Source organism: Ahaetulla prasina, chromosome 10, assembly GCF_028640845.1.
Source record: "Ahaetulla prasina isolate Xishuangbanna chromosome 10, ASM2864084v1, whole genome shotgun sequence".
NCBI lineage: Eukaryota > Metazoa > Chordata > Lepidosauria > Squamata > Colubridae > Ahaetulla > Ahaetulla prasina.
In genome coordinates, this window is record NC_080548.1 from 20,527,061 (window position 1) to 20,552,997 (window position 25,937).

Sequence of the window (25,937 nt, forward strand, 5' to 3'; positions counted from 1 at the left end):
TGAGCAAGTGCAAGCAGTGAGTTAATTCAGTAAATCACGATTCGCTGATGTTTCTTGTAATGTTTGTTTTGCTAATTCAGATTTAAAATTGCAAGACGACTCTCTTCTAAGCGATATGAATAGGGTTCTATTTGACTGGAAAGGCAGCAGTTCTATCCCCTTAATAACTCAAAATTAGTTGAGTAGGCCTTCTCTGAAGCTTTAATGAGAATAGTTGCATCTGTTAAATTTATTTGCATTAGGTGCATCTCTCTGCAGTATAGCCCTCTCAGTAGTGACTCTCTGGAAAATGGACTCATTTGGTAGCATCCTCTTCCGATGGATTTGCATTCAATCCTGATACTTTAATTTTTTTCCCAAACTAGTATTTTGCAGGTGGTTGGGTCTACAATTCTCAAAGAAATTGATATTGTATTCTTAATATATTTGTGGCTACTGACCAGATGTTTGTTTTCAGGCAAATGCTTGATGACCTGTAACCCAGTATTCTACTCAAGGAGAATTCCCAATATGTTTTATCATTCACCATGCTGGCAAAGTCTGCTGGAAGTTATAGTTCATCAATCACTGGAGACTCACTTATTCCTCACCCCTTTAAGTGCTTAAATATAACCCCATTATTTAAAAAGATTTGTAGCCTAAGTATTTTTAATAAATATGCTATGGTCTTCTCATGGTCTTTTTAATACGTGTCTCTGCAGATTGTTGATTGGCTTGCCAGGCTGTTTTCATTGGATCAGATCATAAAAGGAGGTAACATGTTTGGTGTACTGGTGAAGGTTCTGGCCTAGAAACCAGGATACCCTGAATTCTAATCAGAGGTGGGATTCAGAAATTTTAGCAACCGGTTCTCTGCCTGGTTGCTGGATGGGTGTGGCCTACTTGGCCTCCTTCACCACTGGGGGGCGGGGGGCAGGAGCGGGCCTTTTCACCCTCCCCAGACTCTGGAGGCTTTCTTTGAGCCTCTGAGAGGGTGAAAACAGCCTCCCCTGGGCTCCAGAGGCCAGAAATGGGCCCGTTTCTGGACTTCTGGAACTTCAGGTAGGCCCATTTTTTGCCCTCCCAGAGTCTCCATGTGGCCCCTGCACTTACCTGGTATCCAAAATGGGCTGCGTGGAGACTCCTGGGTGGGGAGGGGCGGAGGGGCAACATCAGCCAATCTTTGCAACAGCTGATTCGGCAAACCAGATTAAAATTAACCTCCGGTTCTCCTAAACTGGTCCGAACTGGCTGAATCCCACCCCTGATTCTAATCCCACCTTAGACATGAAAGCCAGCTGGGTGACTTTGGACCAATCACCAGGAGACTGTGAGTTCTAGTCCTACCTTAGGCATGGGTCATTTGGGTCCAGTCAGTTTCTCTTAGCTCAGCACACCTCACAGGGTTGCCATTGTGGGGGAAAAAGGGAGAAGGAAGGACCATTGGGTATGTTTGCCACCTTGAGATACTTATCAAAACCATAACGGCGGGATAAAAACAAATTTAAAGTGAAATAGATGTATTGGTTTAACATATTCAGCTGAGGAATAAATTTATGGTGTTAGAACTCCAATCCTAAGTACATTCAGATCTAATTCACTATAAGAAAACATCAACTACTAATAGTTTCCAACTTCTCCTAAGTGTTTCTTAACTGAAATGTTGAGTGGGGGATGTAGATGGGGGGGTAAGAGAAGGAAATGCATAGATATCTCAGTTCTGACATAATGTAAGAGCCTCTGTGACAAGTCTATTTAAAGCTCCGGTTTTAATCTAAGTCCTCTCAGAGTGACATTTATTAAATTTTAGCTGTCACTCAAAACAACTTCCCATAGAGTTGCAATTTTTTCCTCCAACACAATACCCCTTTAATAGTTCAGCCGTAGGATAATAAATAGCAATAATGGTGCTCCCGCTTTTAATTGCAGAAGGAGGGAAGAGGGGAGGCAAGGCTGAGTCGGAACCCAGAGCAAATTTGGTCTGCGTTCCTCTCAAAGACAGCTGCGACTCCACCCACGCGCCTTCTTGATTTCCTCCCTTTTCTTTCAATGAAAGTCAAACTTTTATTTCTAGGTTCTGAGGGCTCTTCCAAAAATATGGAAAAGCTCTCAAGTTAAAAATGAGGCTGGAGCTTCCACGTTTCTCCGATTCCAGGTTTATTAAAAATGAGATATTTGAGTTGACCTCCCTTTCTCAGGAATGCAACATGATGGTGTTTTTTTTTCAAAAGGCAACTGGACTTTCTTGGTTTTTCCTTGAAGAAGTTTTGCTTCTCATCCAAGAAACTTCTTTCGGTTCTGACTGAATGGTGGGGAATGGAAGGATATATTATATTTCTTGCAGTCATCTGGTCGCTGAGGCCACTTGGAGCTTTATCTGTGCCCTCAGGGTCACCTGAATAGTGCAGATGGGTGTGGAACCTTCTTGGAACTGGTGAAAGGACTGTGTTGACCTGGACAACCATGGCCTGGTTGTCTGACAACCATGACTGACAACCATGACTGAGAATCTCTATAGACATGTGGGATGGAATGGGGTCAGGTAGGTAAAGGTAAAGATTCCCCTTGCACATCTGGACTAGTCGTTCCCAACTCTAGGGAGTGGTGCTCATCTCCGTTTCAAAGCCGAAGAGCCAGAGCTGCCCGAAGACGTCTCCGTGGTCATGTGGCCGGCATGACTAAACACCAAAGGCAGACTGGAATGCTGCTCCCTTCCCACCAAAGATGGTCCCTATTTTTCTACTTGCATTTTTTACGTGCTTTCAAACTGCTAGGTTGGCAGAAGCTGGGACAAGTAACGGGAGCTCACCCCGTTACGTGGCATGAGGGATTCGAACCGCTGAACTGCCAACCTTTCGATCGACAAGCTCAGCGTCTTAGCCACTGAGCTACGACGTCCCTAAGTGGGGTCAGGTAGAGCTGAACCCAAAATAATCCTCAATTCCCTACTCAATCTAGAGATCATTTGGTTGCCGGAGCGAGGAAGAAAAGTCACCCTTTTGTTGCTCACAGTAAAGGAGCTGCACGATTCTTCTCCCTCTTCTCAGCTTTTTAGCATTTATGCGAAGGTGTTGGAAGAGGCCATCAAGATTCACACAAAGGGAGAGAGGATGTGGAGTCAGATACACTTAAGTATATAATCTCTAGTATAGATGCACTATAAATTGGAACCTGGTGCTTGGCGGCTTTAGGGATCTGGATGGAGATTAAAAAAAAAGTTGAATCCCAGCATCCTAAAATTGCTGTTTATCTGCAATATGGCAATATCCAGTGGTAATATGGATGATAGCAATTCCTCTGAAGAAGCAGATCTGTGATTTGAGGGTCTTCTTGGACTCTGTGGCTTCTGCAAAATAAGCCAGGCTAGGGGGAGACTGACCCCAGTTACGATTGTGCAACAGGAACCTTACCTTTACCTAAACATTTTATTACCTAGCTAGGTAATATCATCAGCACTAATGCGTGTGGGGTATGCTCCCTGTTTATATACCACAGCTCGTACTGCCAGTGTCAATGGGGGGATATGCTTTTCTCCTTGGTAGTTCCTTGATTAAGGAACACGATAATCAACTATTGAATTTATTTCAGCCAAAATGCATTTAAAGTGGTAACTATCTTTTGAAGTGCCAGCATCTCCCATAAGTAGCAGGAGCTAACCTCTTGCCTGTTTTCTTGTTTAGCGGTTTTCAACTTTTTGCAGCAAAACAGAGTCTTAAAAATTAGAGGGTGGTTTGAGATTCACAGGAAGACAAAAATAGACCCTTTAAAAAAGTCCTGGACCAAAATAACCCAATTTGCTGACCTTTTCCTGTTATTCATTAAGCATCACAAAACGTATGCTTGCCAGCCTGATGGATCATGAATAAGGGTACTATAACCAGTGAAAGCCATAATTTCCCCAGCTTTAAAAGAGCAGGTTCAATTATTAGCTACAAATATATTTTCTTAAGAATCCAAAATTCTATTGTTCTGCCTTCTTCATTCCAAATAAGCCTTTTATCAAAAGACTATAAGATGATGCTCTTTTGGGGTTCAGCTCGTTGCACGATGGTTGAAGTGTCATTAACATGGCTTCAACTTGCTGCGAGACAATTCAACAATTCAATTTAAGTATTTAAAATATATATTTTTTAAAAAAAATATTTTAAATCTTGTCATTCACATTTCATTTTGTCCCTCCTTTCTCTAGAAAGAGCGCAGAGAAGATCAGCTAAAGATGATTAGGGGACTAGAGGCTAAAACATATGAAGAACTGTTGCAGGAACTGGGTATGTCTAGTTTAATGAAAAGAAGGACCAGGGGAGACATGATAGCAGTGTTCCAATATCTCAGGGGCTGCCACAAAGAAGAGGGAGTCAAGCTCTTCTCCAAAGCACCTGAGGGCAGGACAAGAAGCAACAGATGGAAACTAATCAGGGAAAGAAGCAACTTAGAACTAATTGTTCTGTCAGGAAATTCCTCCTTAATCAGTGGAACAACTTGCAGGGAGAGAAGTAAGTTAGAACTAAGGAGTAATTTCCTGACAGTTAATTAATCAGTGGAACAACTTGCCTCCAGAAGTTGTGAATGTTCCAACACTGGAAGCTTTTAAGAAGATGTTGGATAATGGTTTGTCTGAAGTGGTTTAAGATTTCCTGCCTAAGCAGGGGGTTGGACTAGAAGGTCCCTTCCAATTCTGCTATTCTATTCTATTCTATTCTATTCTATTCTATTCTATTCTATTCTATTCTATTCTATTCTATTCTATTCTATTCTATTCTATTCCTATTCCTATTCCTATTCCTATTCCTATTCCTATTCCTATTCCTATTCCTATTCCTATTCCTATTCTCATTTCTTCAATATTAGTGTAACCCTTGACTTGTGGTGAGTTGGCCGTGCCAAATTGTTCCAGACGCACTGCAGTGCTTGGGTTTCGAATTGTCCACCTTCTGGTTGACAAACCTTAACCACTAGGCTGCCGCGCTTCATTGGGTTCATATCTCACGATGTCCTGGGCGGCTTTAGTTTCATAAACTTCCTCTTGGCCCAGGGGCTGTTAATCTGGAGGCTCACCTTTTTTTTTTTTAATACAAAGCCTTGAGTTGAAGTAGAGAAAAGGCAGGACACTGACGTAAGGACTACATCTTCTTCTGCATCTACAGCCTTGGGTGAATGTTTTTCATCCATCTGTCCTTGCAGTGGGATCTGCAACAGTTCTGGTTCCCCCTCTCCCCCCACCCACCCCCGCCATAGATGCTTAAGCAAATGCAGCTTTCGGACAAATCCACAGATTGACAACTTGGCTCCCAGACGTCTGAACCGGGCGGCCTTGGCCACCTGTTTCAGACAGTGGCCTTGGCTGAACTGGCCTTGCAGCCAGGAGAGCTGCCCGCACCCTCCCCAGCCTCTCTCCCCCCCCCCCACATCCTCTCCGCACCCCCTTCGAACTGTCAGACAGAAAGCTGGCCATGCTTTTTCCATCCTGCCATCTGTTTTGAGGCGGGCCTTGTAGCTTTTGTGTTACCCAGCTGAGGTAATGTTCTGTTAGCAGCCTGGATGGGGGCCGTGGTGGGGGTGTAGGTACAAGGAGGGGAGGCGTATTGAAGAAAGCAAAATAATCCTCCTTTCATGTGACGTTGACCCCCAACCCCCAACCCCGGTGTCAGTTTGGGGAGCCCTCACGTCATCGTTCTCCTTGCCGTCCATTTCCGGGGCCTCTAAAAGAGCATCGGGGCACCGTAGCCCAGGGGAGGGTTGATTTTCCCGCTGGTGCCAGCTCTCCTTGTCGGTGAAAACCTGATTTTAAATATAGAAATCCTTCGTTGCCATAACGACCATAAGAGGTTCGTTTATTTATTTATTATTTATTTTTTAAAAACCTTTCCTCTCCCTTCTCTTCTAAAGAAAGCATTCCAGTTTGAGAGGCGGCAAAGTTCTGCTGTTAATCCGATAAGCCAATCAACGGCTTTTGATTCCTTTTGCAAATGGCTCGGCATAAATAAATAAATAAATAAATAAATAAATAAATAAATAAATAAATAAATAAATAAATAAATAAATAAATATTTATTGCTGGGATTCATTATCCTCAAAGGAAGGCCGGGGAGGGGGAGGGAGGGATGAGAGGGATGAGACACATCCATGGAGAAGTTTCTAAGGCTCCATCTGGCCTTCGGATGCCTGGCGTGACCACACTTCCATGCAGCAGGGATTCTGTAGTGAATGAAATTTGTGTGTTTGTATGTGTGTGAGTACGCGCGCATGTGTGCATGTCTGCACGTGCAATTTCCTCTCTCTCTTGCTTCTATCATTCTAGAATTATCCGACTGTAAATTCATAGTGGCTGGGAGGGAGGGAGGGAGGGAGGGAGGGAGGGAGGAAGGAAGGAAGGAAGGAAGGAAGGAAGGAAGGAAGGAAGGGAAGGAAGAGAGGGCGGGAGGGAGGGAGAGAAAGAGGAAAGAAGGGGAGAAAGAAAAGACAAAAGGATGAGAAAAAGGCAGGAAGGAATGGAGGGAAAGAAAGGAAGGAGAGAAAGAACGAGAAAGAGGAAGGGGGTGTTCCTTGGAACCCTGACAAAGGAAGGAAGGAATGGTGGTAAATAAGGAAAGAGAGAAAGAAAGAAAGAAAGAAAGAAAGAAAGAAAGAAAGAGAAAGGAAGGAAGGAAGGCAAGAAAGGAAGAGAGGGAGGGAGAGGAAGGAAGGAAGGAGATAAAAGGAAGGATGAGAAAAAGGAAGGAAAGAAGGAATGGAGGGAAAGGAAGGAAGGAGAGAAAGGAAGAGGAAGGAAGGAAGGAATGGTGGGAAAGAAAATAAGGAGAGAAAGAGAAAGAAAGAGGAAAGAAGGAAGGAATTATGATTTTACCAGAAGCTGCTCAGTTTTAAATCACAACTACTTCTTTTGCTGTAGGAAAGCTACAACTTGAAAGACTGAATGTTATGGGGAATGATCATTACAACCAGCTATTCTCTGAGAATAATCTTACAAACTTGTCAATTGTCACAATTTTTGAAGTGTTTTCAGCGTGTTTTAAGCCAGGGGTCTCCAACCTTGGCAATTTTAAGCCTTGGCAAACTTCAACTTCCAGAATTCCCCAGCCAGCTGGGGAATTCTGGGAGTTGAAGTCTGCCAAGACTTAAAATTGCCAAGGTTGGAGACCTGTGTTTTAAGCTATAATTGAAAGATGGGGGAGGGAAAGCCAAGCTATCATGTATTTTTTTTTAAAAAAAAAATGGGGCTCCAGGTGTCATTGTTCAGGAAATAATATGATACGATATAGTATGTGGTATATGACATATGATATAATATAATAAAACTGAGTATATGTTTTAAAAAAAGAGAAAGGATCATAAGAATCCAGTTCGATGTAGCTTTTTGGAAAATAGTTAGATGTGATTAATAATTCTCAAAACGATTCAAACTGTCTAGACTCCTCACAGCTGGAGGTCATTGAGCCATAATGTTACACCGCCATCTTCATGCTCTGCTTCTCCACCCCCTCCCCCGCCCCGCCTGATTAAAGGTCCTGATATTGATCTTTTTAAAACCTAAAACTGGGGTTCATAAATTTGCAGTGTAGGACTGTTCTGGTGCGTAGAGTACCTTTAAAGACACTCTAAAGCAGCAGTTCTCAACCTGTGGGTCGGGACCCCATTGGGGGTCGAATGACGATTTGCCAGGGGTTGCCTAAGACCATCGGAAATATGGGAAGTATACTTGCGAGTTGAAGAATCGCGCTCCAATGGTTGACTCCACAAGCCAGCTGCAGGCTCTTCAAATCGCTAGCCGAATTCGGCTTCAGGCGTGATCAATTAAAAAAAAGAGAAATCTTTGCTCTGATGTCTCCCTCTCAAGCCAGCTGCAATCACTCCCAATCGCTAGCCTAATCTGGCTTCAGGCGCGATAAACTTAATAGGGGAGGAGTCTCCGCTTTAATGCCTCCGTCCTCAAGGCAATCGTAAGCAGTTCAGATCGCTAGCCAATACGGCTTCAGGCGCGATAAATTCAAAACAAAAATAATTTTACGGTTGGGGGTCGCCACATCGTGGGGAATTGTATTAAAGGGGTCGCAGCACTATAAAGGTTGAGAACCACTGCTCTAAAGGCACGTGGCTGTTTTAGGTAACGGAAGGTGATTAAATAGATGGGGGCAATTGTGTTAACTGCACTGAAATCACTTTGGATTTTGACTTAACTCTAATTATTTGTAATCCTCGACATACAATCATTCACCTAGTAATGCTCCGAAGTTACAATGGCACTGAAAAAAAGTGACATCACATTTTTTTTACACTTTTTTTTTTTAATTTGCATTTATATCCCGCCCTTCTCCGAAGACTCAGGGCGGCTTACACTATGTCAGGCAATAGTCTTCATCCATTTGTATACTATATACAAAGTCAACTTATTGCCCCCCAACAATCTGGGTCCTCATTTTACCAACCTTACAAAGGATGGAAGGCTGAGTCAACCTTGGGCCTGGTGGGACTTGAACCTGCAATATTGCAGGCAGTTGCTGTTAATAACAGGCTGCATTAGCCTGTTGAGCCACCAGAGGCCCTATGATCATTGCAGCAACCCCATGGCCATGTGATCGTGGTCATGTGATCATGAGCATTGGCAGCAACTCCATGGCCATGTGGCTTCCCCACAATATTCAGTGTGCTGCAGGAGTCTGGGGTGGCCAAAAATGGGCTGCGTGGGGGTTGCATCCAGCCCATTTTGGCCGGCAGAGACACCGGGGGCCGGTCCTTTGATATTTCCAGGCCGGTCCCGTGGGCTGGATTTAAGCACCCCACGGGCCTTGAGTTTGACACCCCTAGTGCAGAGCATCCAAGCTGAAAAATATTTAACAGTGTTTCTCAACCTTGGTGACTTGCAGAGGTGTAGACTTCAACTCCCAGAATTCATGCTAGCTGGGGAATTCTGGGAGTTGAAGTCCACAACTCTTCGAGTCGCCAAAGTTGAGAAACATGGATATTTAACCTGTTGGAGATCCCAGCTGCGAGTCCTTCATATTGTGTCTACTTAGATGGGATTTTTTTTTTTTTAATGTGGCTGAGAGAAAAGAGCTTGTTGGGATTTTACAACATGATGCATGTTGTGATGCTCTTGGCTCATCATTTTGGAATACTCGCCTTGCCCTAACATTTGCTGTCTCAGCCGACCCAGGTGTTGCCTTCTGGGCTCTTGTAGCTTCTGAGCCAATATAATCTCATCACTTCTAATCTCAGGCCTGTGATGCATGATGGCTTTTCAGAGTGACATCCGATCTTCCAGGGCAAATGCTGAGCATCACAGCATGAAGCTCAGCGGTTTTGATAGGAAACTCTGTGTGCTTCACGCAGCCTGGGCATCTTTTACTCGGTGGGTAAGGCCCACTGCATTTAGTCTGAACAAATAAATAAATAAATTTAGTGTAGTTTACTCCCAAGTAAGTCTGTCAACCACCTATTCTCCAAAGCAGGGGTCTCCAACCTTGGCAACTTTAAGACTTGTGGACCTCAACTCCCAGATTTCCTCAGCCAGCAAAGCTGGCTGAGTAAGTCTGGAAGTTGAGGTCCACAAGTCTTAAAGTTGCCAAGGTTGGAGACCCCTGTGTTGTGTCTCGCCCGCTTTCACCGCAGCCAGGGCCTTCTTATCTGCTTCCGAACGCTGAGGAATGTCCTATTATGCCTCCCGGCCCCAGCTCTGGCTCCATGCCAGACAGGCTGAGGAGGAAGAAGTACCTCCAGCCCCCAGCTCTGGCTCCATGCCCAGGCAAACGGAGCAACTAGACCCCTCCCCCTCCCCCACAGCATGTGAGCCAGAGGGAGGTCAATTACCAACAGCTGCAGACTGGAGTGACCCTCGCTTCAGAAGAATTGATAGGCGGCGGCGACAGAAGGAAGGGAGGGGCAGGCCTGGATAAGTGCTGAGTCATGGAGCCACACCCCATGGCCTATATAAAGGATCTGCTTTCTGGCATTCTCTGAGTCAGGCAAAGTCTACCTTATCTTGCTGAAATCACTTTATGACCTTTGTTAACTGGATCACTGTCGATGATTAGTAACACGGTTGTTAAGTGAATCTGGCTTCCCCATTGACTTTGCTTGTCAGAAGGTTGGAAAAGGGGATCACATGACCACCACCACCCGGACTGTCGTAAACAGGAGTCAGATGCCACACAAATGGCTGAATTTTGATCACATGACCATGGGAATGCTGCAATGGTTTTAAGTGTGAAAGAGGGTCATAAGTGCCGTTATAAGTTCAAACGGTCACTAAATGAACTGTTGTAAATCGAGGACTACCTGTTTTGGAAATGTATTGGAATTAGAAGATGCACCCAGCTATGATTTGCGGGGTATTTTCCTCTTATATACAACTAAGAACAGAATAGAATAGAATTTTTTATTGGCCAAGTGTGATTGGACACACAAGGAATTTGTCTTGGTGCAGATGCTCTCTCGGTGTACATAAAAGAAAAGATACCTTCATCAAGGTACAACACTTACAACACTTAATGATAGTCATAAGGTACAAATTTAATATTTAATGATACAATATTTAATGACAGTCATAGGCTACAAATGGTGAAAATGCCCTCCCCACTTAAATATAGCAAAAACCTATTATAATGTAGTTGAATCCCCAAGGTGCTTTTTCAAGAGGCAACTGGACTTTCTAGTTTTTCTTTGAAGATGTTTCACTTTTTGTCCAAGAAGCTTCTTCAGCTCTGACTCATTCTTCAGCTCATTCCCCACCATCCAGTCGGAGCTGAAGAAGCTTCTTGGACGAGAAGCGAAACGTCTTCAAAGAAAAACCAGGAAGTCCAGTTGCCTCTTGAAAAAAAAACACCTTTGGGACAACCATGACCTGGATGATGGAGAATCTCCATAGACAATGGATTTGAATGCTAAACTCTGGTTTTTAAAAATAACAATACCATTTAATGTCATTTTCGTCTGTCATTTGTTTCTGCTCTTTTATAGAAAGGTTCAGTGATGGGTTTCAAATTTTTTTACTACCGGTTCTGTGGGCGTGGCTTGGTGGGCATGGCTTGGTTGGTGTGGCAGGGGAAGGATACTGTAAAATCTTCATTCCCACCCTACTCCAGGGGAAGGTTACTGCAAAAATCCCCATTTTCTCCCGATCAGCTGGGAATTGTGGGCAGAGAATTTTTACTACCGGTTCTCCAAACTACTCAAAATTTCCGCTACCGGTTCTCCAGAACTGGTCAGAACCTGCTGAAACCCACCTCTGGAAAGGTTCCAGAAAATAAATTGACTCTGCTTCTTAAGAAAGTGTTTTACTTACAAAGGTGGACAAGCGTCACCGAAGTATCAAGGAAAAGAAGCAAGTTTTGTTTCCCCATTCAAATTATATTTCTCATTTCTCCACCAGACTCATGTTTCTGGACCAACTTCCTCTTGCTCATAACTTGGCAGAGCATTGCGGAAATCGGTGAAGAGGAAGCTGAAGGTGGATTTTCAAAGGTGAGAGGCCTCTTAATCAAATATTTTTTTTCATGAGTTGTGGCTGTCTTTAAGAGAAAGGAAAGAGTGGAAAAGTTCCCACAAAGAGTTTTTAACACCCTTTAATGAGATCCTACAAAGAAGAACTAGAAGTCAGATTAAGAAATATCAGATTGCCTTTGAATAATTAGAAAGTTATTTTATGTAATGGGGAGGGGGTTGGGAGACGAAAAGCTTTGGATGTGGTTATTTGGATTGGACTTTACCTTGTGATTGACCCGGGAAGCCGGGGTGGGGAGGAGGGGAAAAAGGGGAAAATGTTTTGTTTTGTTTTGTTTTGGGAGGAGGGGAAAAAAGGGGGAAAATGTTTTTGTTTTTTTTAAAACTCTTTCAATAAAAAAAAAAAAAAAAAAAAAAAGAGAAAGGAAAGAGTTAAAGTGCAGTGGGAAATAAATCTAGTGATTTTATTTAGACATGAGATCCTAATTTAAAGGATACATATGGAACCCTCAACACAGTTGTGGAGTGCCACAGATTCTTCATCCCTGAAATGTGTATGGTAGGGTGGACAAGGAACTGAACTTTCTTTGTTTTTCCTTGAAGACATTTTGCATCTCATCCAAGAGGCTTCTTCAGTTCTGAAGAAGAAACTTCTTGGATGAGAACTGAAGAAGCTTCTTGGATGAGAAGTGAAACATCTTCAAGGAAAAACAAAGCAACTCAAGTTGCCTTTTGAAAAAGCACATTTAGGACAACCATGACCTGGATGATTGAGAATCTCCATAGACATTTAACTGCAAAAAAGATAACATATAGAAGATCTTTGTTGTTGGGGTTTGAAGAAACATCTCAACCCCTTTTTTAGTACGTGTCAGGTAGGCAGTTGCAAAGTCTGAAATTACGTTGCAGACAACTGCTGTGTTTGTGTGCCAAAGCATTTTTCAGAGTTCATGTGTGAACTTAACCATCTGATCCAGGGGTGGGTTCTACTTATCTTTATTACCGGTGCCTCTGCTCTTCTGCGCATGCGCAGAAGCGTCTTGATGACATTTGGGTCAGTGGGCGGAGCCTCCCTCCGGTTTTACTACCAGTTCTATAGAACCAGTCCGAACCGGGGGCAACCCATTACTGATCTGATCGTTATCAACTAGGTTCACAAAGTCATCCTATCGGCTGTGTGTTTTTGGCTCAGCACACTGAAACAAACAAAATGTTAAAAAGTTATATTTATGTAATTACCAAGCACATCTAAATTATATTAAAGTAATCAAAATATCTTTCCAGTCCCCAAGGCATGTCACAACTTTTGAGCACCCCTAATGTTTGGAAATTGAAAGTTGAAAAATTTAACACGCCCTATCAGTTGGGTTAACCATCTCTGCGAACTAGACCATGATAACCTTTTCAATAAACTCTGGCTGAAGAAATACTTCTTTATGTTAGCCTAATTGGTGCTAGAGATGTTGACTCAGCTCTAGGAGCAGCAAGCAATTACAAGAACACCTGAGTTTTGTGAGGAATCTGAAGAGGGTATGTCCAGGTGCATAGAAAACATGTTTCTTGAATGTCAGTGGAGGACTGAATGTTGGTCATGGCTCTGCTTATGAGTTATGCTTGTGGCATTATCATCAATCTGGATAAATCACTTTCCTCTCAGCTTTTGTTGTAACCCAGGCCCAAGTAGGTAGTAGGAAACTCAGTCAGTGTAAAAACAAATAAACTTTATTCGAACAGCTGAGAATTACTTCATTCCCAGTGTAGTTCAACTAAATTAAAGCAAATTCCTCACAACACAAATTCCTCAGTCCTATCACAAACCTTGGTTAAATTAGGCAAACTGCCAAAGGCCTTTCTTGGCAAACATTCAGAAGTCACCGATACAAAAATAAATGCAAGAAGATGCAGCTACCAACGTTGTTTTCCGGCAAAGCTCAAATGCTGTTGCTGGTCTGTTTTAAGCCTTATGGGGGGGCCAATCATCTCTTGGCCCTACTCCCGAGTCGTCCTCTTTGGTTTAGCTGCTCTTGCCTTCTGGCTGCTCTTCTCATGCGTGCATTAGGAACAGCTTCCTCCTGTTCCTCTGCCTCACTACTATCTGTCTCCTGGAGGCTCTGGAGTCCATACCTCACTCCCCAATGACCCAGGCCCACCTCAGCCTCATCACTGCCTGACTCTGTTGCCAGCTCCACAGGCAGCTGGCAGACCACAACAGCTTTTAACAAGTGTATTGGGCACTAATTCTAGAATATTCCTTCCGGGGAAGAAATGGCAAACTGAAGATTGCTCTGCTGCGGCAGAATGAATAGTTAGTGAGTAGATTGGCTCTTCTTCATTCCTCTCTGGACAAAGGAGAGGGCTTGAGATTGCTCACAAGGGCCCCGAGCAATTTCTCTTCCTGAGGAGATTACAAGACAGCTCTGGGAGATGAGGGTTAGCCATCTTCGCTCAAACTATGGTCAGCCTTTATGGACACTGAGTTCCCATACCTTTTTTTCTAATCACTTTTGCAAATTGCTTGTTAATTCTTTTTGAGCTATTAGGAACTTTTAGATTGGTAAATTTACATATCTGGGTGATTTTCCTTCAATCTTTCAGTACAAGTTTAAGGACTTAACTTAAAAAAAAATAAACAGCAAAAAGCTGATTAGAATATTCATTCTGGAAAGTTACACATTGACTGAGAGTCCAGATGGATTTGAAATTAGAGTTTGGAATTTATTAAAATAATCCTTCTGTGGGAAAATGCATTTGCTTTAAATTCTTTAAGATGTTATGTAGGATATACCAAGGAAACTGGCTGATGACTTAATTAAAATGGGTTTGCAAATAAATCAAAAGAGTAACTTGGATAATTTTCCTATATTGGATTTACAAAAGAGACTTGTTAAAGCTTTGAAGAATTTTACAAGAAAGAACAAAGAAAAAAATGAAAAGAAATAAAATTCTAGGACATTATTTGAAGGGATTAAAGATCAAGATCATTAAAATGAAGGAATATAAACACGGGTTATTTGATCAAAGTTAAAATAGAAATGTTGTCAACTTCAGAAACCCTTAATGGGCTTTTGCTGATCAAGATTGAATGAAAAGACTTTAAGGATTTGTTTATAGATTAAGAGATCATTAGTTATATTTTAACAGAAACTGATAATTTACTAAAATTATAGTTGTTGTCATAAAAGGATAAGTCACTTCTTTATATATCATTAGCAGGTTTCATTTTCATTAGGAGGTTTTGTCTTTTTTTCTTTTCTGTACTTTCTATATTTGTTAGTATGTGCTAGTTTTTATCTTTTAAATTTTAACGTTTGACAAAAATATTATACAAAAAGACAATGAAATTATCTATTCTCATCTAAATCCTGACTATATCTTGCTGAATTAATTCAGGCAAAAAAAATAAAGAATTAGAACTTTCATTGAAGAGATCAGCCTCTGATGAATACACCATTTATTAACTCAAAATTCTTTTTTTAAAAAGTTGGGGTTGGGAGAGGAAAATGCATCCTGCCTCAAAATATGCCTGATCTCCATAGAGTTGTAATTTTGGCAGGTTCTAAGAACAAGCTCAGTAGTGTTCCTACAGCTTAGAGGAGGCTGTTTCTTATATATTTATATACTTGCGTACGTACCCACACACATTGTAGCTCCAGTGTGAAATGTATAAGCAGGTGGCACATTAAGACACACGCATCATTTCCTTTCAGGAAGGTTTCCACTGCCCTGTGTTTTCACTGGCCGGCCCTCCCCCTTTTTTGTCAGAGGGCAATTCAGCAAATGTGGCCATCTGAGGAGGGAGTTGGAATAAAATTGTAGCTTCTGGATGGCACTCCGTTCTCTTCCCTATTTGGAAAAACCATTGCCCGTGAAGGAAGTCCCTGTTGCCTTTAACTAGTTTCCCCTCAACTTTGGCAGCTTTAAGGTACCGTGGGTTTAGGTTCCCAGAAATCCCCTAATTGTCATGTCAAGTTTGAGAACTTATGCCCTAGATGTTTGGTCAGAGCAGGGGTGGAATGCTTCCGGTTTGGATCGGATTGCCCGATCTGGTAGCGATGGCGGCGGGTGGTCTCGGAGAACCGGTAGCAAAAATCCCTGCCTCCTCCACCATGCCCAGCTGAGTCACGTGATCATCAGATGATTTTTTTTTTACTTTCAAAAGCAATTTTTCTTCAGCTGAAAAAATGCTTTTAAAAGTAAAAAAAAAGACTCTAATGATCGCGCAGCTCAGCTGGGATCGCCAGAGCTTTTTAAAAGCATTTTTTCTACAACCTCTTCGGCCAAAGTAAAAAAATGCTTTTAAAAGGCTCTGGCGATCCCAGCTCAGTTGCCTGATTGTCAGAGGCTTTTGTTTTCTTTTAAAGGCCGAAAAAAATGCTTTTAAAAGAAAAGAAAAAGCCTCTGACGATCAGGCAACTCAACGGGGATCCCAGAGCCTTTTAAAAGCATTTTTTCTACAACCTCTTTGGCCGAAGAGGTTGTAGAAAAAATGCTTTTAAAAGTAAAAAAACCCCACCCAGTTACATTACCCTCCCAAGCCACGCCCACCCAGAACCAGTAGTAACAAATTTTACATTTCACCACTGGGTCAGGGTGTCAAACGCAAATAACCAGAAGTATTTGTGGAGTTCAAACCAGAGAAGAGTTTATTATTGCTACTTTTGTACAAGAATCTAATGATCAAAACTAAACTGGAGCTGGATAAAGATTAATGGAATTCTTGGGGGAGCTGGATTTAGCTCTCTTGTGGCAACACAATGATTCCAAACTGATGACATGTTTAACTCCGCCTTCTAGCTCATCCTGCTTTTGTCCTACAGAAGGATAGAGGAGGTAGTCCTCAACTTACGATCACAACTGATCCCAAAGTATCTGTTGTTAAGTGAGATGGTTGTTAAGTGAATTTTATCCCATTTTACCACCTTAAGTTACTAACATGGCTGTTCGAGTGAATCTGGCTTCCCCATTGACTTTGCTTCTCAGAATTTCGCAAAAGGTAAATCTCAATGACTCCAGAACACTACAGTCCTCATAAATATGAGTCAGTTGCCAAGCATCTGAATTTTAATCACGTGGCCGTGGGGATGCTACAGTGGTAGCGTGAAAAATGGTCATAAGTCAATTTTCAGTGCTGTCGTAACTTTGAACAGTCACTGAACGAACTGTTGTAAGTCGAGGACTATCCAGAACCAATCCCCCAGAAAAGCAAAGTATTTTCGACTTTCTTAACGGCTGTAAGATGAGGGTTAAGATGTTCTGCAGGAGGGGAACCACTGGAGACAGTGTTCCTCATTGGATCTTCTCCCATCAAACCTTTTAGAAGGGTTCTTGAGATGATTTTCCTGGGTCCTGGGTAAGGTTGGGAGATTTATTTCTCTGAAAATTGGCCTTGTAGGTAGGTAAAGGTAAAGGTTCCCCTCGCACATACATGCTAGTCGTTGCCGACTCTAGGGAGCAGTGCTCATCTCCGTTTCAAAGCCAAAGAGCCAGCGCTCTCTGAAGATGTCTCCGTAGTCATGTGGCCGGCATGACTCAACACCAAAGGTGCACAGAATGCTGTTACCTTCCCACCAAAGGTGGTCCCTATTTTTTCTACTTGCATTTTTACGTGCTTTCGAAACTGCTAGGTTGGCAGAAGCTGGGACAAATAACGGGAGCTCACCCCATTACACGGCAGCACTAGGGATTCGAACCGTCGAGCTGCCGACCTTTCGATCGACAAGCTCAACGTCCTAGCCCCTGAGCCACCGCATCCCTTTAAGGCCTTGTAGATAGCCAGGCCTTAAATCATAAAGGGATTTCAGAGTAGTAACCAGCGCATTGAATGACACCCAGAACCACATGAAGCTCCCACAGCCTGGTAGAGCAGGTTACAATGATTTCAATCAGAGATGACGAGGACATGAATAACTTGGGAGCGAGCGTCAGAAACTGAGTCTCTGTGTGGCTTTAGCTGACTCATATGCTGAGCTATGTAAGTGCATCTGTTTTCGGGAGTTTAATATTATAAGGCCTCAAATCTCTTGGTCAGGAAGAACTACTGCAGCTAATTCCAGTCCATGACACATATTTATTCGGTAGTAAATCCTTAAAATCAAAGCAAGCTGGCTTGGGATTATAACGCCAATACTAAACAGGATTGGTTTATTGAGGCGGACAGTAAGAAGTATATATTTTCTCTTTGGGGGTATTTAAAATGTCTTGCTGGCCATGTCACTGATTTTTGAAATTGACAGTGTGCTCCAGTGGTGAAATCTACTTACCTTCCTTACAAGCTCGGAAGTATACATGCTGCGCACGCATGTTCGCTTTGCTTGTGTGCATGCGTCACATGACATGCAGACCTTCTGTGCATGCACAAAACCTTCTGTGCATGCGCAGAAGGTAAAAAATACATTACTTCCTGGTTAAAACCAGGAAGTAATGACACCCGGGCGGGCAAACTACTGGCCATGATCGCTACCGGATCGTGCAATCTGGTCCGATCTGGGAGCATTTCACCCCCTGGTGTGCTCCTTATAATGTGTGTGTGTGTCAGGGGGCTAGTTGTGACTTGTTCATGGAGTGTTTTTGCCACAGTTTTTAGAGCCGACAAAGGTTCAAATTATCAGAATTTGGACACCAATCGCTGTACAAAAAGAGTCTCCGTCCATTGCATTTCTCCATGGTGCTGGGAAACTGGGAAAAGTACATGTAGAGATGGAGCTGAACCCCAAAACATCAGCTCACCCCTGAATTTAAAAAAAGTGAAATGTGCTTAAAATAATATGTAGTTAATGAGATGGCTGTGCAATTTATCTTTTTGGCTTCAGTCGCCTTTTACAACATATAAAGTAGTATTGAGTAAACCTCTTGGGATCAGAGTTCAGGTTTTGGAGGTACAAGCTGGAGTAGAATAGAATGAATGAACTGGAAGGAACCTTGGAGGTCTTCTAGTCCAGCCCCTTGCTCAAGCAGGAGAACTTATGCTATTTCAGATAAGTGACTGTCTAGACTAGGGATGTTGAATGCTGCATCAGGGTTATCTTTAACCTCAGAGGGCTGGGGTGGGTGTGGCCAGGGTGGGCGTGGTCAGCTTGACATCACTCGTGTTGGGGGGCGCGTGTGGTGGCCCGGGGCACTCTGCCAGTGAAAATGGACTACCAAGTCCATTTTCGGCTGGGACGGCTTCCTGCAACACTGCCAGCAAAAACAGAGCTCGGTAGAGATGCAGGCAGCCTTCCCGAGCTCTGTTCTCGCTGGCAGAGGCACCGCGGGCCGGTCCTTCACTGTTTCCAGGGCAGCCCCATGGGCCAGAGCTAAGCACCCTGCTGGCTGGATCCAGCCTGCGGGCCTTGAATTTGACACCCCTGGTCTAGACTCTTCTTAAAAAACATCCAGTAATGGAGCAGCCACGATTTCCGGAGGCAAGCTGTTCCACTGTTTAATTGTCCTCACTCTTAGGAAGTTTCTCTGTTAGGAAGTAGACCAGTAGTAAGCTAGATTGAGTACAATAATGGCCTGCTTCCTTCCTATAAATGATACCCCATGAGCAGGGGTGAAATGCTCCCGGTTCGGACCGGATCAGCCAATTCAGTAGCAATGGCAGTGGGTGGTTCGGAGAACTGGTAGCAAAAATCCCTGCCCCCCCACACGCCCAGTTGAGGTGCCTGATTGTCAGAGGCTTTTTTAAAAAAAACTTTTAAAAGCATTTTTTAAAAGGTAAAAAAGCTGAAGCCTGCTAGGCAAAAAATGGGGGGTGGTGGTGTAGGCAAAAAATGGGGAGGGGGGGTCATTTGAGGGAGAGAAAGAAAGAAAGAAAGAGAGAGAGAGAGAGAGGGAGGGAGAGAGGGAGGAAAAAGGAGAGGAAGGAAGGACTACAAATCTGGCACTAGACGCAGCTTCAGAGGATAATCCAGGACTGGAAGGGACCTGGAGGTCATCTAGTCCAACCCTGCTCCAGCAGGACATTGTTAGTGAGTTTCTGTCTTTTGATCCCCCAATCACATAGCCACACCCACTCAGTCACATGACCCCTCCACACCAAGCCACATCCACACCAAGCCACGCCCACAGAACTGGTAGGAAAGAAATTTAGAGTTCACCACTGCTCCTGAGCATTCTTAATAAAACCCTAAATTAGAACAGAGAAAATGGAGAGAGGAAAAAAAGAGAAATTACAAAAAAAAATGCTTGAAAGTGCAATAAAAATAGAAGAGAGAAGAAAAAACAAGAACGAAAGCATAAAGCTGTAGAAGTTGTGATACTCTTCACAGCAACTCCAAATACTGCTATTTATATAATGCATGCTGTACATAACACGGCATGCATATGCGTCTGTGGTCTTGGAGCAAAATACGTTATCCATTTCTGAACATAGCAGGGATATATAGAGGGGAAAGATGAGGTCTGTTCTGAAGATATGTATGCACATATGTCTAGAAAGAAACAAGCAGCTCTTTCAGGGACATGTCCTTATATTTAGTGCCTACACAGGCCTGATACAGTGGCTGTGCCTTTTCCAGTCGGTGGTAAAGTTCAGCATCTTTTTTTAAAGGTCCCCGGAGAGGCTGGAGGGTGGCTAAGATTTGACTCTCGTGACTTTGTAATCCCTTTCTCTACAATTAAAAAAAATATATTTTATTTTAAAAAAGAAGGGGACGCAACAGCATTTCAATTTTAAACCTGAATCACCTTGTCTTTTATTGTTGTTAGGGCGGCTGGTGGCTCAGTGGCTCAGACGCTGAGCTTGTCGACCGAAAGGTCGGCAGTTCAGCGGTTCGAATCCCTAGTGCCGCGTAATGAGGTGAGCTCCTGTGACTTGCCCCAGCTTCTGCCAACCTAGCAGTTCGAAAGCACCTAAAAAAATGCAAGTGGAGATATAGGGACCACCTTTGGTGGGAAGGTAACAGCGTTCTGTGCATCTTTGGCGTTTAGTCATGCTGGCCACATGACCATGGAGACGTCTTTGGACAGCGCTGGCTCTTCGGCTTTGAAATGGAGATGAGCACTGCCCCCTAGAGTTTTTTTTTTTTTTAATTTGAATTTATATCCCACCCTTCTCCGAAGACTCAGGGCGGCTTACAATGTGTTAAGCAATAGTCTTCATCCATTGGGAATGTTGGGAATGACTAGCACATATGTGCGAGGGCAGTGGTGGGTTTCCCCCAATTCGGACTGGTTCTTGCGAACCGGTAGTAAAGCTGGGGGGAGGCTCTGCCCACTGACCCCGACATCATCAGGAAGCGTGCTCAATCCCACTACAAACCAGTAGTAAAGGTAAGTAGAACCCACCCCTTTGCGAGGAGAACTTTTACCTTTACCTTAATGTTGTTATGAGATCGAATTATGGCCACCATAATTCATGGGTTTTCTAAAAGCTTTGTCTTTCCAAGTCAGCCTGAACACAGGTGGAAGAAATAATATCTGGTGGGTTTTTTTTGTTTTTTGTTTTTTTACATTTATATCCTGCCCTTCTCCGAAGACTCAGGGCGGCTTACAGTGTGTAAGCAATAGTCTCATTCTATTTGTATATTTACAAAGTCAACTTATTACCCCCACAACAATCTGGGTCATTTTACCTACCATTATAAAGGATGGAAGGCTGAGTTAACCTTGGGCCTGGTGGGATTAGAACCTGCAGTAATTGCAGGCAGCTGTGTTTTAATAACAGGCTTCTTACAGCCTGAGCCACACCGCGGCCCCTGGTGCATTTGTAGGCACTCTGAGTAATGTGGAGATATGTTAACAAACTACATTGATCTACAGATTTGTAGATTCCTTTTGATTTTTTTTTTTTGAGCAGCCTGTTCTTTTCATGCTGCACTTCATCAACACTTTCCTTTATTGCTTCATCCTTGTCTTATCGGAATTAGCAGGGGGATCAAGAGAGACTACAGGTAATTCTCAGCTTACAGCCATTCATTTACTGACCATCTGAGCTTACAGTGACAGTGAAAAAAGTGACTTATGACCGTTTTTCACACTTACGACCATCACAGCATTCTCCATGGTCACATGATCAAAATTTGACCATTGGAAACATTCTGTCCAAACGCAACCTCTGAGTAACTTCATTCTCCTTTCTTTGGTATCGTGGGAATTTCCACACCAATGTACTCATCTCATATTGGGTTTTATACATACATATATACCATATTTTTTGGAGTATAAGATGCTCCGGACTATAAGATGCACCTACCTTTTTTGGTGAGGAGAACAAGAAAAAGAAATCTGCCTCTGCCTCCCAGCAATTTTGCCTCATTGCAGCAAACAGCCAACAGCCTGCTTTACTTTCATTTTCGTTTTCAGCATAGCTTGATTAGCACAAGAAGAAAAAATCTGCTCCCAGCAATTTACCTCCTTGCAGCAAGCAGCAGAGGCCTGCGCAGCAATAGGCCATGGCAATCCCTGCAGCCTGAAACAGCTGAGAGTCAGCAGGCTGATCTAAAGGACAATCAACTTGTGCTAATGAGGCTGTGCTGAAAATGAAATGGGCTGTTTCTTCTTGCTGCTTGCTGCAAGGAGGTAAATTGCTGGGAGGCAGAGGCCAAAGGGTGGGGGCCTGTGGGTGGGTGGGGCTACATTCGGTGTATAAGAGGCACTCAAAGTTTCACCCCCTTTTAGGTGGGAAAAAGGTGCATCTTATACTCCAAAAAATACGGTACACACACACACACACTTTTTAAAAATGAAAACTTATACTTTAGATACAGTGGCAACATTGGACACTGCAGCAATCACAAATACGTGCCAGTTGCCAAGTTTTGATCACATGACCATGGGGATGCTACAATAGTGGTAAGTGTGAAAAACAGGTCATAAGTCACTTTTTTCAACGTGTAGGTTCAAATAGTCACTAAATGAACTGTTGAAAGTCGAGAACTACCTGTACACCCCCCCCATCAGCACTGCAGCACCCTCACTGTTCCAGGTGTTTTGAAGGGTCACGAGCAGTAGCGTCACTGGCTGCAAGGAACGTCGTTGCGTCTTGTGTCCTCATGTTGCCGTGTTGTATCACCTGAGCTGCTTTCTGTCTCTGCCTGTTTCTTCCACAGCGACTTCAGATTTAAGGACAGATTTCCTTGTCCTTAAAGCTATGACAGGAACGTGGTTCATGCTGAGGATAGTGTTAAGTGTGTGCGCGTAGGTGGGTGGGGGATACATGGTTGTTTTCTTAGGAGTAACTCGAACAGTTACTTTGTTAAGTGTTGCTGCTAATGGGGGAAAAAAAAAGTGCCACTAGAGTTAAAGAGATTACCACAAAGGTTTTATGTATCCATGGAGATGCTTGTGCATAGAAGTAGTCTCTGCATGGATATATCCCTTGGGATGCTGGAGCAGTATTATAAGGGGAGAAAGAGAGGAGGAGGGAGGGAACGAGGAAAGAAGGAAGAAAAACAGCTCTGATTTGGCAAGTCAACCCATCGCCAAGGGAATATGGGGTGAACTATCAATTTGTGAGGGTTTACAGGATGGCATTCATGCAGAAGAATATTCCTAATTGGATTATGCAACAAGAGGTAACTGGGAGAAAAGGAAAATCAGGGACATGATTTAAAAGCACCAGATGTTCAAATATGCAACTTCACGAGAACTAAAAAGTTTCTTGGACTCTGTGTTATTTGGAATAAAAAAATTGGTCCTTGTATTTCTGAAGCTATGCTTTATTCCCAGTTTCTAAGGCTGAGTCAACCTGGAGGCTGACAAAATCTGGAGGTGCCAGGTTGGAGAAGGGTGGCATACATAAACATACATACACATTCACATGCACGCCTACACACACACACACGTGGGGAAGTGATAGTAGTGACAGGAAAATAGCCTGTATCAAATGCTTTTTTTAGATCTATGGAACTTGAATGAATGGTTCCTGAATTCTGGGAATGCAAGTTGGAATATGCCGTATTCCCATAATTACAAGACCTCTTTCGTGATAAATCGAAGTTAGCATAAGATGTTTGCATACTAGGGATTTGTAATACTTTTCACAAACATCCAGCTATTGCTGTAGTACCAAAATATCAATAGTAAAAGAAGGTGTTTTAATCATTTCATTACATTACATTTTGGTTGGATGATGCCAAACAAGGCTAGAAATCACTAGGTTGGAAACAAAGCATAGAAGCTGTAATGTTTGAACTAGGTGGATTGATACTGAAATCTCCAATCACTCTTAAGGTGATACCCAAAGGTTCTTTTTCAAAAGGCAACTGGACTTTCTTTGTTTTGCTTGAAGACGTTTCGCTTCTCATCCAAAAAGCTTCTTCAGTTCTGACTGAATGGTGGAGAATTCAGTCAGAACTGAAGAAGCTTCTTGGATGAGAAGCGAAACATCTTCAAGTAAAACAAAGGAAGTCCAGTTGCCTTTTGAAAAAGCACCTTCGGGACAGTCATGACCTGGATGACTGAGAATCTCTGTAGAGGTGATAATCTCATCCATAACTATTTTACAGGATTACAGGTAGTCCTCATATTATGACCACAATTGGGACCAAAATTTCCATTGCTAAGCAAGGCAGTTGTTCAGTGAACCATGCCCATTTTTAGTCTTTTTTGCCACAATTGTTAAAGCAAATTACTCCAGTTGTTAAGTGAACAATGCAACTGTTAAATAAATCCCCCTAACCCTAACCTTCCAACCAAAGGTGGTCCCTATTTTTCTACTTGCATTTTTTACATGCTTTCGAACTGCTAGGTTGGCAGTCACGCAGCACTAGGGATTCGAACCGCTGAACTTTTCGATCAACAAGTTCAGCATCTTAGTCACCGAGCCACCACATCCCTTATAGCAACGGTACTGCCACTCATCTCATGTTAAGCATCTTGGTTGCCACAGCTCCCCATTCAGCAAAGAAGGTTGATATGGTCCATTTTGAAAATCAAGTACAAGTGGCAAATGGCCTATTTACTCAGTTTTGATTTATGGAAAAGATGGAGCCCTCAGATCCTCCATCCTGTTACAGCAGAGAAGGCCTCTCTCAACCTTGTTTAAAGTACAGGTAGTCCTCGACTTACCACAGTTTATTTAGTGACCGTTCAAAGTTATGCTGGCTCTGAAAAAAGTGACATTTTTCACACTTATAGAATAGATAGAATAGAATAGAATAGAATTTTTATTGGCCAAGTGTGATTGGACACACAAGGAATTTGTCTTGGTGCATATGCTCTCAGTGTACATAAAAGAAAAGATACGTTCATCAAGGTACAACATTTACAACACAATTGATGGACAATATATCAATATAAATCATAAGGACTGCCAGCAACAAGTTATAGTCATACAGTCATAAGTGGAAAGAGATGGGTGATGGGAACTATGAAACGATTAATAGTAGTGCAGATTCAGTAAATAGTCTGACAGTGTTGAGGGAATTATTTGTTTAGCAGAGTGATGGCCTTCGGGAAAAAACTGTTCTTGTGTCTAGTTGTTCTGGTGTGCAGTGCTCTATAGCGTCGTTTTGAGGGTAGGAGTTGAAACAGTTTATTTATTTATTTATTTATTTATTTATTTATTTCGATTTTTATACCGCCCTTCTCCCGGAGGACTCAGGGCGGTGTACAGCCAAGTAAAAATTCAATATATAAACATTAAAAAGAGGTTAAAAAGAAATATTATAATGTGGCCGAAATTTTAAAACCATTTAAAATCTTAAAACATAAATACCCCAATAAAATTTCAATCCAGTCCCGCTTGAATAAATAGGTGCGTTTTCAGCTCACGCCGAAAGGTCCGAAGATCAGGCAATTGACATAAACCGGGGGGAAGTTCATTCCAGAGCGTAGGAGCTCCAACAGAGAAGGCCCTTCCCCTGGGGGCCGCCAGCCGACATTGCTTGGCGGACGGCACCCTGAGAAGGCCCTCTCTGTGTGAGCGTACGGGTCGGTGGGAGGCACAAGGTAACAGCAGGCGGTCCCGTAAGTACCCGGGTCCTAAGCCATGGAGCGCTTTAAAGGTGGTAACCAAAATCTTGAAGCGCACCCGAAAGACCACAGGAAGCCAGTGCAGACTGCGTAGTAATGGTGTTACATGGGAGCAACGAGTTGCCCCCACTATTACCCGCGCAGCTGCATTCTGGACTAGTTGCAGCCTCCGGGTGCACTTCAAGGGCAGCCCCATGTAGAGAGCATTGCAATAGTCCAAGCGGGAAGTGACAAGGGCATGAGTGACCGTGCATAAGGCATCCCGGTCAAGGAAGGGGCGTTTAGAAAAGTTTATGTCCAGGATGCGAGGGATCTGCAAATATTTTCACGATCTGCAAATATTATGACCGTTGCAGCCTCCCCATGGTCACATGGTTTACATCTGGATGCTTGACAACCGACTCACATTTATGACGGTTGCCGTGTCATGCGATCCCCTTTTGCGACCTTCTGACAAGCAAAGCCAATGGGGGAAAAAAACCAGGTTCACTTAAAAAAACCGTGCTACTAGTTAAAGAACTGCAGTGATTCACTTAACAAATGCGGCGAGAAAAGTCGTATCACGGGGCACAGCTCACTTAAAGCAAATTTCTCAGTTAGCAGCAGAGAAACGTTGGGCTCAA

At 43.0% G+C, this 25,937-nt stretch overlaps 1 protein-coding gene across 2 annotated transcripts in view; it reads left to right on the forward strand.

The window, feature by feature from the left end:
* HIVEP3 (HIVEP zinc finger 3) overlaps positions 1 to 25,937 on the forward strand; it is a 258,006-nt gene that overhangs the window by 116,690 nt on the left and 115,379 nt on the right. For both annotated transcript variants that reach the window (XM_058195714.1, XM_058195715.1), the window contains one exon: positions 11,345 to 11,436. The gene's annotated coding sequence lies outside the window, so the exon portion shown is untranslated. The remainder of the gene's footprint in view (positions 1 to 11,344; positions 11,437 to 25,937) is intronic.